The sequence below is a fragment of the Pinus tabuliformis genome, chromosome 7, assembly GCF_031772625.1.
Source record: "Pinus tabuliformis cultivar Carrire ecotype Pingquan chromosome 7, CPIR1, whole genome shotgun sequence".
Taxonomy (NCBI): domain Eukaryota; kingdom Viridiplantae; phylum Streptophyta; class Pinopsida; order Pinales; family Pinaceae; genus Pinus; species Pinus tabuliformis.
In genome coordinates, this window is record NC_142293.1 from 1,607,696,007 (window position 1) to 1,607,709,123 (window position 13,117).

Consider the following 13,117-nt stretch of genomic DNA (forward strand, 5'->3'; position numbering starts at 1 on the left):
TTATAGCTAGGGGCAGAAGTTTCAATTCCTACTACACCACCTACTCCACCAAGAGTATGGAAAGACACACCTCCATCCTAGACTCATACTCCCAGCCATAGGATTCCTAGAATTCAAGGGGCAGAAACCCAATCAGAAGAATCTCCTACTTCATCTACCAAGACAGTCCTAGGAGAGAAAAATTTCAAATCTCCAACAACAGGGATAACCTCTTTCACCTCCATAGGAGAGCCTATTGTAGTTGAAGAATTTGGAATACCTGGTGAGGAAGAAGAAGTTGAAAATCTCTCCCATAGTCCATTAATAGAAGAACCAGAGGGGGGAATAACCTTGCAGGTTGAACCTTATACTGACTTTGAAGAAACTATAATGGCAAAAGCAGAACAAGATGGAGAATCCTCACTGTCTGGATGAAGGGGTAGAGGGAGAGGTAGACGAGATAATGCAGGAGGTAGAGGTAATAATGGAGGAAGAGGAAATAGGGAAGTAGATAACTCTTTTGGATTCCCTATAGTGGATGAGGAAACACATACCACAATGAAAAATATCTCACCATTTGTCCCCCCAAACTTCTATAGGTTGAGAAGTGAGGATCCTGAAACATTTTTTTTTGAGTTTGAAGTCTTGTGCAGAACTTATGACTATCTAGAAGACTCCATAAAACTTAAATTGTTTCCTTCAACATTGAAAGGGGCTGCTCTAAAATGGTTCATGGGGTTAGTCACTCAATCCATTAGAACATGGAATGACATGAAAAGGATATTTTTGGATAGGTAATTGGATTACTGCATGCCTACCAATCATAAAGATGAGGTGTTCAAAATGATGCAAAGAGAGGATGAAAAACTAGAAGATTTGATTGAGAGATTCAACTATAATTAGAAAAGAGAAAAGATGAACAATTTAGATGAAGAAACTTTGAAATATCTTTTGTTAAAGGCCATTAGAGATGAGTGGATACATATCCTTAACATGACGGGGAAGGGAGATATCTCTCAACTTCCATTGAGTGATATAGTAGAACTATGTGTTCATCTCTCAACAGGGAAATCTAAAACAGGGAAAGGGCCGAGAGATCCTTCTCTTGTTAGAGCAAACAAATTTGCAATGGGTTCTGTAAGTAGGGAAGAAATCGGCAATATGCTTGATGAGTTTAAAACTGACATTCTAGGGAGCCTTAGTGAGCAACTAGACACCCTTAAAATTCAAAACAAGCAGAAAATAGAGGTTGATGCTTTAGCCATTTTTTGTCCAAAATGCAGAAAGAAACATGCTCTAAGGGAATGCCCTTTAGATGCAAAAATTGTAGAAACTTGTCTGATCTGTTCAGAAAGCCATGAAACCAAGGGTTGTCCTTCAATCCCAGGTCTTAAGGTTGTGTTTCAAGAGGAAACAATCCCAAATTCTGTAGAATCTCTTTATTTTGTTGCAAGAAGACCTTGGTTGGGGCCACAAAATCAGAGATTTAACAATCAAATGTATCTTCAACCCCCACCAAACTGGAATTCTTGGCAGCAACCTTGGCCTCAACCTCAATCTTAGTATCAATCTCAACCGTGGACACAAGGGGTACAAAATCCTTATGGGAGATTTTCTCAATATTATCAATATCATCCATCTTATCAGAATTATCCTCCCCCACAAAATCAACAAAAAATCAGCAGCCACAACTTCAAAGTCAAAACCCTCAACTTTCATTTCCATTTCCACAACAACCCCCACAACAAAATAAAAATCCTCAACTCTTGTTGCCATTTCAGCAGAAACCAAATCAGCTACCTGCCCAACCATTACTAAACACCAACAATAAAAACCCTCAGAATGCTTACATGCTAGAAGGACAAAAATTTCCAACTTACATGATTACTCCTTTAGATCTTAATGATGTTCAACAAAGATCTGGTAGGATATTAGAAAAGGAAAGACCTTCTGTAGTTATTCAAGAATAAGACACTTCTGAGGAAGATTCTCTAAAGTTCAATAAAAGTTTTGAGGAAACATCTCTCTAAAACCAAAACATTGAAAAATAAAAACAAAAAGAACTAGTGAAAACAACTCCTATCATTGAGCAACCAACATCTACTTCTACACCTCCTTTTCCTGAGAGACTACAAATTGATAGAGGGGTAGAAAAATAGATCTTGTTTCCCAATTATGATTTCCTAGATGAATTGAAGAATGTCTATATCAAAATTCCTTTTCTACAAGCCATTAGAGAAATTCCAATTCTAGCCAAGACAATAAAGGAGTTGAGCATAAAAAGGCCCAGGAGAAAAGCAAAAGAAACAAAAAGAATTCACCTAGTAGGAAAGATAGCAAACATAATGACAGGAAAAATTGCCATACAAAAATATGTGGATCCAAGGAGTCCAATTGTCAAGACACATATAAGTGGAATTGAAATTCCAAATACATTGATTGACTTAGGGGCAGCAATAAACATCATGAGTAGACAAACTGTGGAGCAACTTAAACTTCCCAGTCTTCTTTACACACCTACCTTACTGCAACTTGCAGATAGATCAATAATCAAACTAGATGGTGTGCTATAAGATATTTCAGTATCCTTAGATTCTTGAGAATATCCTATTGATTTCATGATCTTAACTCCCAAGAATAATCTAGGAGGACACCCACTCATACTAGGAAGACCTTGGCTGGCCACAGCTGATGCTTTTATTAGTTGTAGATCTGGTGACATGTATATTTCTAATGGTAATTCAACAAAGAAATTTACTCTATATCCTCCAGAAAAAGCAATCACAGAAATAGATGACAAGGAATGGATTGATGATGAAGATGATATTCAACCTCTCTTTAATATATCAGAAATTAGTGAAGATAGTCAAATTTTGAAGACATTGGAAAATTTTGAAACATCTTTAGAATATGATCATGCACAATTTCAAGAAAAATCTAATGTTGAATACTTTTCATCTAGGAAGATGTCTCTCTATTCTATGGAAGAGTTGGGTAGCTCTACAATTGAAATTTTTCTAGGTAGGAAATTGAACATAAACAAAAACTTGGAGAAACTACAACAAGAACAACTAACCAAAACATTACAAAAACATTATGCTGCATTTGCATGGGAATACACCGACATGAAAGGAATTGATCCTAAGACTTGTATCCATCATATCTATATTGAGGAAAACAATATACCAATCAAACAACCTCAGAGAAGGGTGAATCCAAATCTTAGGAAAATTGTAAAAGAAGAGCTCCAAAAATTAGTAAATGTAAACTTCATTTACCCAATTTCAGATAGCCAATGGGTTTCTCCTTTCGTAATTGTGCCTTAAAAGAATGGTAAATAGAGGGTGTGCATTGATTACCAAGAATTGAATAAATCAACCCTTAAATATCACTTTCCTTTGCCCTTTATAGATCAAGTGTTAGATACATTAGCAAGTAAGAAGTATTTCTTATTTTCGGATGGTTTTAATGGTTATAACCAAATTCAGGTAGCACCCAAGGATCAAGATAAAACCACATTTACTTGTCCATGGGGAACTTTTGCCTACCGAGTACTTCCTTTTGGGTTGTGTAATGCTCCTGCAACATTCCAAAGAGCAGTACTAGGAATTTTTTTGATCTAATACATGATTGTGTAGAGGTAAATATGGATGATTTTACAGTCTATGGAAACACATTTGAAGAAGCTTTGGAAAATTTGGAAAAAGTTCCTAAAAGATGTAAAGAAACAAACATTTCACTAAGAAATGAAAAATGTTTTATGATGTTTACAGAAGGTATTGTTTTAGGACATCACATTTCGGGAGATGGGATTAAAGTTGACAAATCTAAAGTTGAAGTCATCTCTAAGTTATCAATTCCAAATTGCCAAAAGGAGGTTAGAAGTTTTCTAGGATTTACAGGATACTATATAAGGTTTATAGAAAACTTCACTAAAATAGCATCTCCACTCTTCAAATTGCTTAAAAAATATTGTGAATTCAGTTGGAATCCAGATTGCCAATTAGCATTTGAAACCTTGAAAGCAAAAATTTATGAAGCACCTATTTTAAGAGGTCCAAATAGGAAATTTCCTTTCCATATTTCCATAGATGCTTCAGATACAGCTCTGGGAGCCGTATTGGGACAAAAAGATTTGATTCTTTATGCCATTTACTATACAAGAAAGAATTTGACTCCCACTAAGTTGAATTATACTATAACTGAAAAGGAATTTTTAGTTGTTGGTCATGCAATTAATAAGTTCAGAAACTATATAACAGGCTATGAAACCTTTGTTCATACAGATCACTCTACAATTAGATATTTGATGAATAAACCTATTACTAATGGCAGAATTACAATATGGCTTTTACTTTTGTAAGAATTAAACATTATTGTGCTATATAGACCTGGAAAACAAAACACAGTTGCTGATTTCTTGTCCAGGATTTAGAATATCAAAGAAGACTCTCTGGTTGAAGACAAGTTTCCTAATGAATATCTTTTTGCAGTAACTACTCAAACTCCTTGGTTTGCAGATGTTGCTAATTACTTGGTTATAGGGAAGTTACCATCACATTTGTTTCTTAGAGAGAAAAGAAAGATTATTCAAGAAAGTGCAAAATATTCATGGATCACTAACAAATTTTATAAAACAGGGCCAGATCTTATGATCATAAGGTGTGTCAGAGAAGATGAAATGCCTGAGATTCTCAAAGCATGTCATGATAAGCCGTGTGGTGGGCACTTTGCTGATAAGAGGACAACCTATAAAATCCTTTCTTTAGTATATTATTGGCCATCCATCTTAAAAGATGCTAAAGAATATGTCAAAAGGTGTGACATCTGCCAAAGGGTAGGGAAACCTGCTCCCTCAAATGAAATGCCATTACAAACTCAGGTACTTATTGAACCCTTTGAAAAATGGACTTTAGACTTTATTGGACCAATTAATCCTCCATCTAAGCAGAAAAAGTATATATTGGTATAAACTGATTATGTCACCAAATGGGTAGAAGCCAAAGAATTTCCTTTTGCTAATGAAAATTATGTAGTTAATTTTCTTTTTGGGGATATCTTCACTCATTTTGGTGTCCCAAGAGAAATTGTGACAGATTAAGGATCTCAATTCACATCCAATATGGTGGAAAGGCTTGTGGAGGAGTACAAAATCAAGGATAGGAAACCTACTCCCTATCATCCACAAGAAAATGGTCAAGTGGAGTCTACAAATAAAGTGATTGAAGGAATCATCACCAAGATTGTGCATCTACATAGAAGCGATTAGGCAAAAAGGCTTCTTGAAGCCTTATGGGCCTATAGAACTACATGGAGGAACACAACGGGACATACATCCTGTGAACTTGTTTATGGGAAACAAGTCGTATTCCCTATAGAGTTCTAAATTGGAACTTTCAAGATGGCAGTCCAGTTGGGGATGGAATTATCAGAGGCTCAAAAGCATATACTGGAGCAATTAAATGAACTTGATGAAATCAGGCAAGAAGCAGTTCAAAGGACTGGTATAGTCCAACAATAGAGGGCTAAATGGCATGATAAATACATCAAGGACAAGAGGTTTCAAGAAGGAGATTGGGCACTGTTATTTGATTCAAAGTTTAAAGATTTTCAAGGGAAGTTTCAAACTCATTGGCTTGGGCCATATGAGATTGAAAAAATATTTAGTAATGGAGCAGTGAGGATCAGAACAATAGATGAAAGTCAAACTCCTTTTCTTGTGAATGGTCATAGATTGAAGATATATCAAAAACCAATTTCAAAGGAGGAGTTCATCAAGATCTTGCAGCACAATTCTAAAATGAATTTAGTGAAGAAGAATCCTTCTTATCCACCAACTTAGTCTTTATTTTTCCTATCTAAAAAAAATTAAAATTTTATAAGGTTGAAAACTAATCATTGATTGGCATGCTTATACAGAAAATACAAGGTGAAAATCAGAAGTTTCTAACACCCTATATTTTCCATTTCCTTTCTGTAATAATTGGTGACAAAAAGCCACAGTCACTCTGCATTCTGTAAAATTCATTATCTCATCTCACTTCACTCTATTTTACTTTTATAGTTTCACTTCATTCCATTGCCATATTTCACCAATAAATTTTTCCTTTTCCAGTATTTCTTTCATCTCCATTTTCTTTTATCTTGTCTTATTTTCACTTACACAACCATTTCCATTTCATTCATTCATAAGCCATATTTCACTCTCTATTTCACATTCTGAAATTGTTTTCATGTTCTGCAGCTGATTCCGTTCCGTAGCTGATCCTGTTCTGTAGCCAATTTGATTCTGCAACAACAATTTGTTTATCAGTCCAAGCAGTTCATAATAATGTTATGTATGCAGGTAATTGAAGAAAAATCAACTTTGAAGACCAATCATGCCTAAAGTACCTGTGGATCAAACATCAAAATATTAGCAAGCGAAAGGTAAAGGTTCCAAAGGTAAATAAAAAAATTTATTTCAAAAAGAAATTTGAAAACATAAGCTTGTATAACATGTATGATCACATGTCTCCTTAATTAACCATCACGTGATTTGACCGCCATGATGTCTCCACCATATCTTCCGCCTTCAATGACAAACGGTCTAATGATTCCTTCATAATTGATCTCTGCTTCAAACTCCAGAACTTGTACTTAACCGGTCCTCAACAGCCACACCTGTTAACAGTTAGATTAAGGACATGACCTACTTATCTACGACTCTCAAACCGTGAATTTTTATTTATTACATGCAAATTCTTAAGTTTTTCTCTCATATTCACGTAGTCATAGAGTCATTTTGTTTCTATATCCACAGTCATTATGTTTCTATATCCACAGTCGTTCTGTTTCCATATACCCAGTCACTCCATTTCCATATACACAATCATTCCATATACACAGTCTTCCTATTTCCGTATACACAGTCTTCCTATTTTTGTATACACAACCTTCTTATTTCCATATATGCAGTCATTCTATTCCTTAGACAGTGAAAGTAATTTTGAAGGGTAACCGGGAACAGAGGATATAGGGCTTATTGTTAGAACTGAGCCTGTAGGGGTAAAATACATGGAGGGGTATTCGCAGCTCAAGCGGATGTTTTGCAGAAGGCCAGGTCATTGTGTTTTATTGGAAAATTTGACGACTACCACAAGGAAATCACTAAATTCTTTGCAAGGTCATTTGATGGCACTGAAGTGGAAATAGGGGATATCAAATTTGCAGTCACCAAATCCTTCATAGCAGAAGCAAGAGAACTCCCAAGACTAGGAGAAAGATGGTTTAAAAACAAAGAGTTTCATGATGAATCTTGGAAGGTGATTCTTAAAAACCCAGATATGGATGTTACAGTATTTAGAAAATGGATTCCAATTTCAACACTAAAAAACAAATGGAGTAGCATCTTGTTAACACTGCAAAATTTCATTACATGTGAAGGAAGGTTTGGGTATATGTATGTCTATCATATACATTTGTTAATGAATTTCTGGAGAATGGAACCCTCAATCTTCCCTTTTTCCTTCTGAATAGTCTGAGAAGAATAACAACCAATGTCCAAAAGAAAGTTGAATCAATAGAAGAAACTCTATATCATCATGGATTAGTGAAGATTTTAGTTGAATTTCATTGAGAAGTGTAGGGGATACATGGGAAAACTTCTTGGTAAGGAATTTCTTCTAAGATCCTCCAAATTATCTAAGGGAAGTCCTATTAAAAGAAGTAGAAGAAGAAATATCGGCATTAAAAGCTCCTCACAAAAGGATGATGCAGAGATAGCTCTTAAACCAGAGGATAGGGAGTAGACCAAAAAAAACAGAAAAATGAAGGAAGTGTTGAAGAAATCAATAAGGACATTCTTGTCCTTCATCACCTCAAGAAGATGAACAACTGCTCTCTGAAAGACTAACCAAGATCAAGGAGCAAATCAAGAAAAATAAGGAGAAAGGAAAGAGGAAAAATGACACAAAAGAAGAAACCATAAGCTTCCAAAACTTAAGGAGGAGCTCTAGACTCAGAGGTAAGGTGAAGAAGGTGAAATCAAGAGGCCCAGTTTAGAAACTTAGAGGAAGAAACCCCAGTTCAGTCCCTTGACAGTATTCCATTTGAACAAAGTCCATAGAACCTCCTCCATAGAATTTTGAAGGCAACCCAAGTAGAGCTTCTCCAGGCATAGATCCAATACAATAGAAAATCTATTAATACATAGAGTCATTAGAGAAAAAGAATACCTCGATACATTCAGGAACCTCAGCAAATCCAGAGCAGCCTATCACCCCACAAGAAACTCTAATTAGCTCTCTCAAACGAGAAATTTTTGAGTTAAAAATTCTGAACAAGCACATCCAAAAAGAAAATGAAACCTTGAGGGAATAGAATAAGCTAGATAGAGTTATTCATAACAACACAATGCTACACTTGGGATTATGGTATAAAAACAACAGGAAGCTGAAAAGGAAAAATAAGAAGCTGAGCAGAACACTCATTAACCTCAAATATAGATTTCTTATGAGGAAGCCAAGGATGGCAGTCAATGCAAAGAAAAGCAAGGAAATGAAGTTGGATGTGTTGGCAGAAGTGTCAGAACAAATGCAATAGAAGGAGGAAGTTCACAATTTTGATTGCATGGGGACATGTAATGGTTTTGCAGTGGGGTATGTTGAGCCTCAAAGCTGCTCTTTCCCTAGAAACTCTTCTCATTCCTTTTTCTTTGTTTTTCCATGAAGAAATGCATTCCTATCATCAATAACCAGTATATATTGCCTTAAGGAGGAAATTTAGTGGTTTACATGTTATGCTTTTATGTTTTTCTATTTCAATAAATTTTTGATCTTTTACCTATGGAACACAGCCTATTCTACAGCTAATCAGTTGTTCTGCAGCTAGTTCCATGCTTTAACAGGTTCCAGTTGTCAGGAGGAGAAACTAACTACATGGGCAGCTTGGAAATCATCGTGACATGGACCATGTCCTATTCACCTAGCCCAGGTCGACAAGGAAGATGGTACAAGACTTCGGTCAATGGAGAAGTCAAATGTAGAGACCAAAGGCAATAGGACTATGTTTTTTGGATAATCAATACGTTTCACAGTGATGGGAAGCGTTATCTAAAACAATTTCCTGAACCGACGGACTCCAACAGCCATCTGTACAACTGAATCTAATAGCCATCATCTTGGATTTATGTCTCCAACAACCGAGGAAGAAAATTCCGTGTGCCTGTATTCTACCTGTTTTGGCTGTAGCTTACTTTTCTCCACAAACAATTGCATAATTTTCTTATAAATACCTCTATAAAGAACTCAGAAGGAGTTTGAATTTCGTCATGTATTAAGCTTAGACTTAGTGTTCTATAATTTTGAAAAAACTCATTTCCTGCTTTTAATATGAAGACCACATGTTTTATGGATATGTAAAAGAGTTCCTTGGAGATTGATTAAGCACACATAACCTGATCAGTTGTAAAGGGCCCCTGCGTTGACTGAGGTTTTATTTCATTTTGTTTTGTCTTTTATAGCTAAAGTATAAATTCATCATTTCCTCTTACAATGTTCATAATTATTTTCATACTAACCTTGTTTATAATGCAATCTTTATCATTTTCTTACTAACGCAGAATAGCTTGTTTCAGTGCAGAATAATCTCTTTTTGTTTAATTTATTTCTAATTTTTATCAGTGGTTATAAGTTCAAATTCAGTAGTGTAATGTAGTTTGTTTCATTTACTGTTTCACTAGTCTTTAGCTTTCAATTAGACTGATCAGTTCCATTAAAATTCTTTCCATTTTATTACTAGTTTATCAACTCATGGTGTTAATGAATGTTTCTGAAGAGCCCTTCTAGTTGATAACTCATCTTAAACTATATGGTTGAATACTTCATTCATGCAATGAGTCTTTTCTGCATTTTTGCATTTATCTTCTCTTAGAATAATAAAGTACAAAATTCCTCAAAATGTCAGCACAAGGAGGTTTTTCTCCCAAAATTGAGAGGTGGCGTATCTAAGCACTTCATTTAGTTTTGTTTCCATTAGACATTAGTTGCAATTTCACTTTTAGTTTTAGTATTTCATTTAGTTTTGTTTCTGCAATTGATTAGACAGTAGTTGCAATTTTACTTTTTAGTTTTTAGTTCATGATTTGGAAATAATGATAAGAGCAGAAATAGAAACTTTGTTTTCATTTCTTGATTAAACTTTGCTTCTAGATCTTATTTAAGCTCTTTTAATTCTCATTTTTATTATATTCTTAGCAGTCTTTACAGAACTTAGATTTAAGATTTTTTTTAGTTATATTGTAAAGTAGTAGGGATTAAAGGACCAAAAACCCCCAAAACAACATAAAACTCAAAAACAATGAAGTAAGAAGGGTCATCTAGAACAAACAGTGCACTACACTTCATCAGTTTATGATACCTGGATTGATAATTTATGTAGAGAAATTTATGACACTAAATTGACCAAACACCATGGTATTTAGAAAGTCCTAAAACTATATAAGGAGGAGAAGATCATTAGGCCAAGGTGTGAAAGTATCAAATATCTGATGAAGTGTGAGACCTAGTATGCAGGTTATTAGCCTATGGTGTTTTGCTTGATTCGAACCAAGGATGATCCTTAGCGGTTGATGAGGGATAAGATCTAATGATGGGTCGGGATCTTAAAGCTTGAAATTAATTATCATTATATGGTTTTCTCATGTATAGTTTAGATCTGAATACTGACGCATGTGTTATTTTGTAAATGTTATGATCAGGGTATAACTGAAGTCTAGAATAGCTGCAAAATTATGAATTAATATTTACAGATGTGTACACTGGTTAGATTTGATAAAAGCACGTATACATGCTGGTTTGACACATGGAGGTGGTGTATACCCTAAGAAGTATGTTTCAGTTGTTTATGTTTGCTGTTGTAGAGTTCTGGGTTCTGCTTTGGGTTCTGATGACTATATTTTGGTGACAGTGTTCTGAATGATCAGATTCAAGTTATGATAGAGTTTAAGTGATTGGTTGATGCAGATCTACATGATGATTGTATTAAAAATGAATGAAATGTGGCCTTCAGATTTTGATGTTGTGTTCCAGGAGTATCCAATCTGAAAATTGATGAAACATGGTAGCTGGTAGAAGAGTGGAGTTTTCTGTAGGCTGGTACCTACATACTAGTAAACATATTGGCTAGTACAAGAGCTAGGGGGTTGTCATTCCCTTCCAGCAGTAGCTGGAGAATGAGAGAAGGTTGCAGCCTTCTGCAGGTGGGTGCCTGCGTACTGGTATGAGTCTACACCAATACAAGATTGTAAACATATTTTCTTATTATAAAAAGAAGACAGAGATGACGGCAATGGGTGGTTTTTACCCACATTGGGTTTCCACCTTATATCTTGGTGTTCATGTGTGTTGCTTATGTGTTATGCTTTATTCTGCTTTTACTGTACTGTCTAATAAATATCTGATATACTGGTTAAAGTTCAATACATGATAAACTATCTAAATCAAAAGTTTTCTGCATATATGTTGGTTTCTTTAAGTACAATCGCGTGTACACGCTAGTTCACTTAGCTGAAGTAGCCTATATAAATCTGTTTGGGAAATTAAATTATTGATCTAATAATACTGATTAACCCCCTATCAGTATTATTTCCAACAATTGAGTTGTCAAAGCAGGCCAACTCCTTCACCAGGGCAAGTGACTCACCATGGACAGAGTTCAACATAAGTTTCCTCATCTCATGGAGGAACTCAACGCAATGGGGACTATTGCTTCCTAGGGGGGAGGAATGATCCAGGTGGATATTGGTGGCCACCTACCAATTCCACTTAGACCCCCACCATTATTTCTTTCAATTTTCCAGTTTCCTTAATTGTAGCATAGTTTACTATTTTTAGTAGTTTTTCGGGTCCTAAACTTTCGGAGCCATTTTGAGGCCCTAAATGACGTTTTTTTTGGAAAACTGGGAGAAACGTAGGTCCATGGATTGAAGTTTCTCTTCCCAAAGTTGTACTCCTGAGATAGATCTTTCTAACGAGGTATTGTGCAGTGCGTCAAAGGGAGATCATATGCCAAAGTTACGACCCCGAGAAGTTGATGTACAAATTTACTCAAAACGGAACCCGTAGTTTGGTGCTTCATCACCTAGGGTTAGGTTTTTGGATGTTTAGGGTTTTCCATCATTTCTCAACAATAAATAAGCCTTCGAGCCTCATTGTAAGACAGTTCACAGGCATGTAGCCGCCACATCTCTTCTCAGAGATAATCTACCATTTCCCTAGCTATATTATTTCCATTTTTTGTGTGTAAGCATATTTCAGTATTTTATAGTAATGAAATGAAGTATTATTTCTATTTCATCTCTATATGTATGGTTATATATGTAATTTGTTGCATTTCTGTTTAAATACAGATCAATGTTGACTAGTTGGTTTGTTATTTACTTCTAGATTAAAGTGAAAAAAATTATATATTGGGACCTGGTATCCGAAGATCAGTGGAATAGTAGTAGTGGTGGATTTAACATTGAATGCTTACTGAATAGGAAAGAGTGAAATATATATCTTTGTAAATTTTGTAATAATGATATTAAAGTGAAGATTGTTATAAACAAACTAAAGTGTAGCAAGGCTGATCCCTTGGATACTTTTCTGCAACCTGTATAATAGATATTTTATATTACAGTAACTAAGGAAGGTGCACATATAAATTTCCATCAAAAATATATTGTCAAACTAATCACTAGGTAATAGTAGTACATGTGATGAAATTATGCATAGTGAAAACTAGCAAGACAAATACATTAGCTGTGGGCTACTCTTACTATTCTACATAAATAAATCAAATACAAATGCATGCCTAGGAGAGTCATAGGAATAGTAAAACAGTTGCAAACTTTAAGGGAAATGATGTAGAAATCATTCCTTTTCAAAGAAAGGATAGATAAAATCGTATATAGAAAACAAGTTCTGCCCCAAGAACATTGGTTGTAATTGTAATTGGGTAACAGATTTAAAAGACTTTAAGCATAAAAGAAAAAATAAAAAAAACTACAATAGGCATATAATGATGGAGAAATACTTGAGGCTGAGTCCAAAGTAAATAAAAAAGTAGAGTACATAGGGTAGTCAAAAATGACACATATCTATTTAGAGAATAGAAC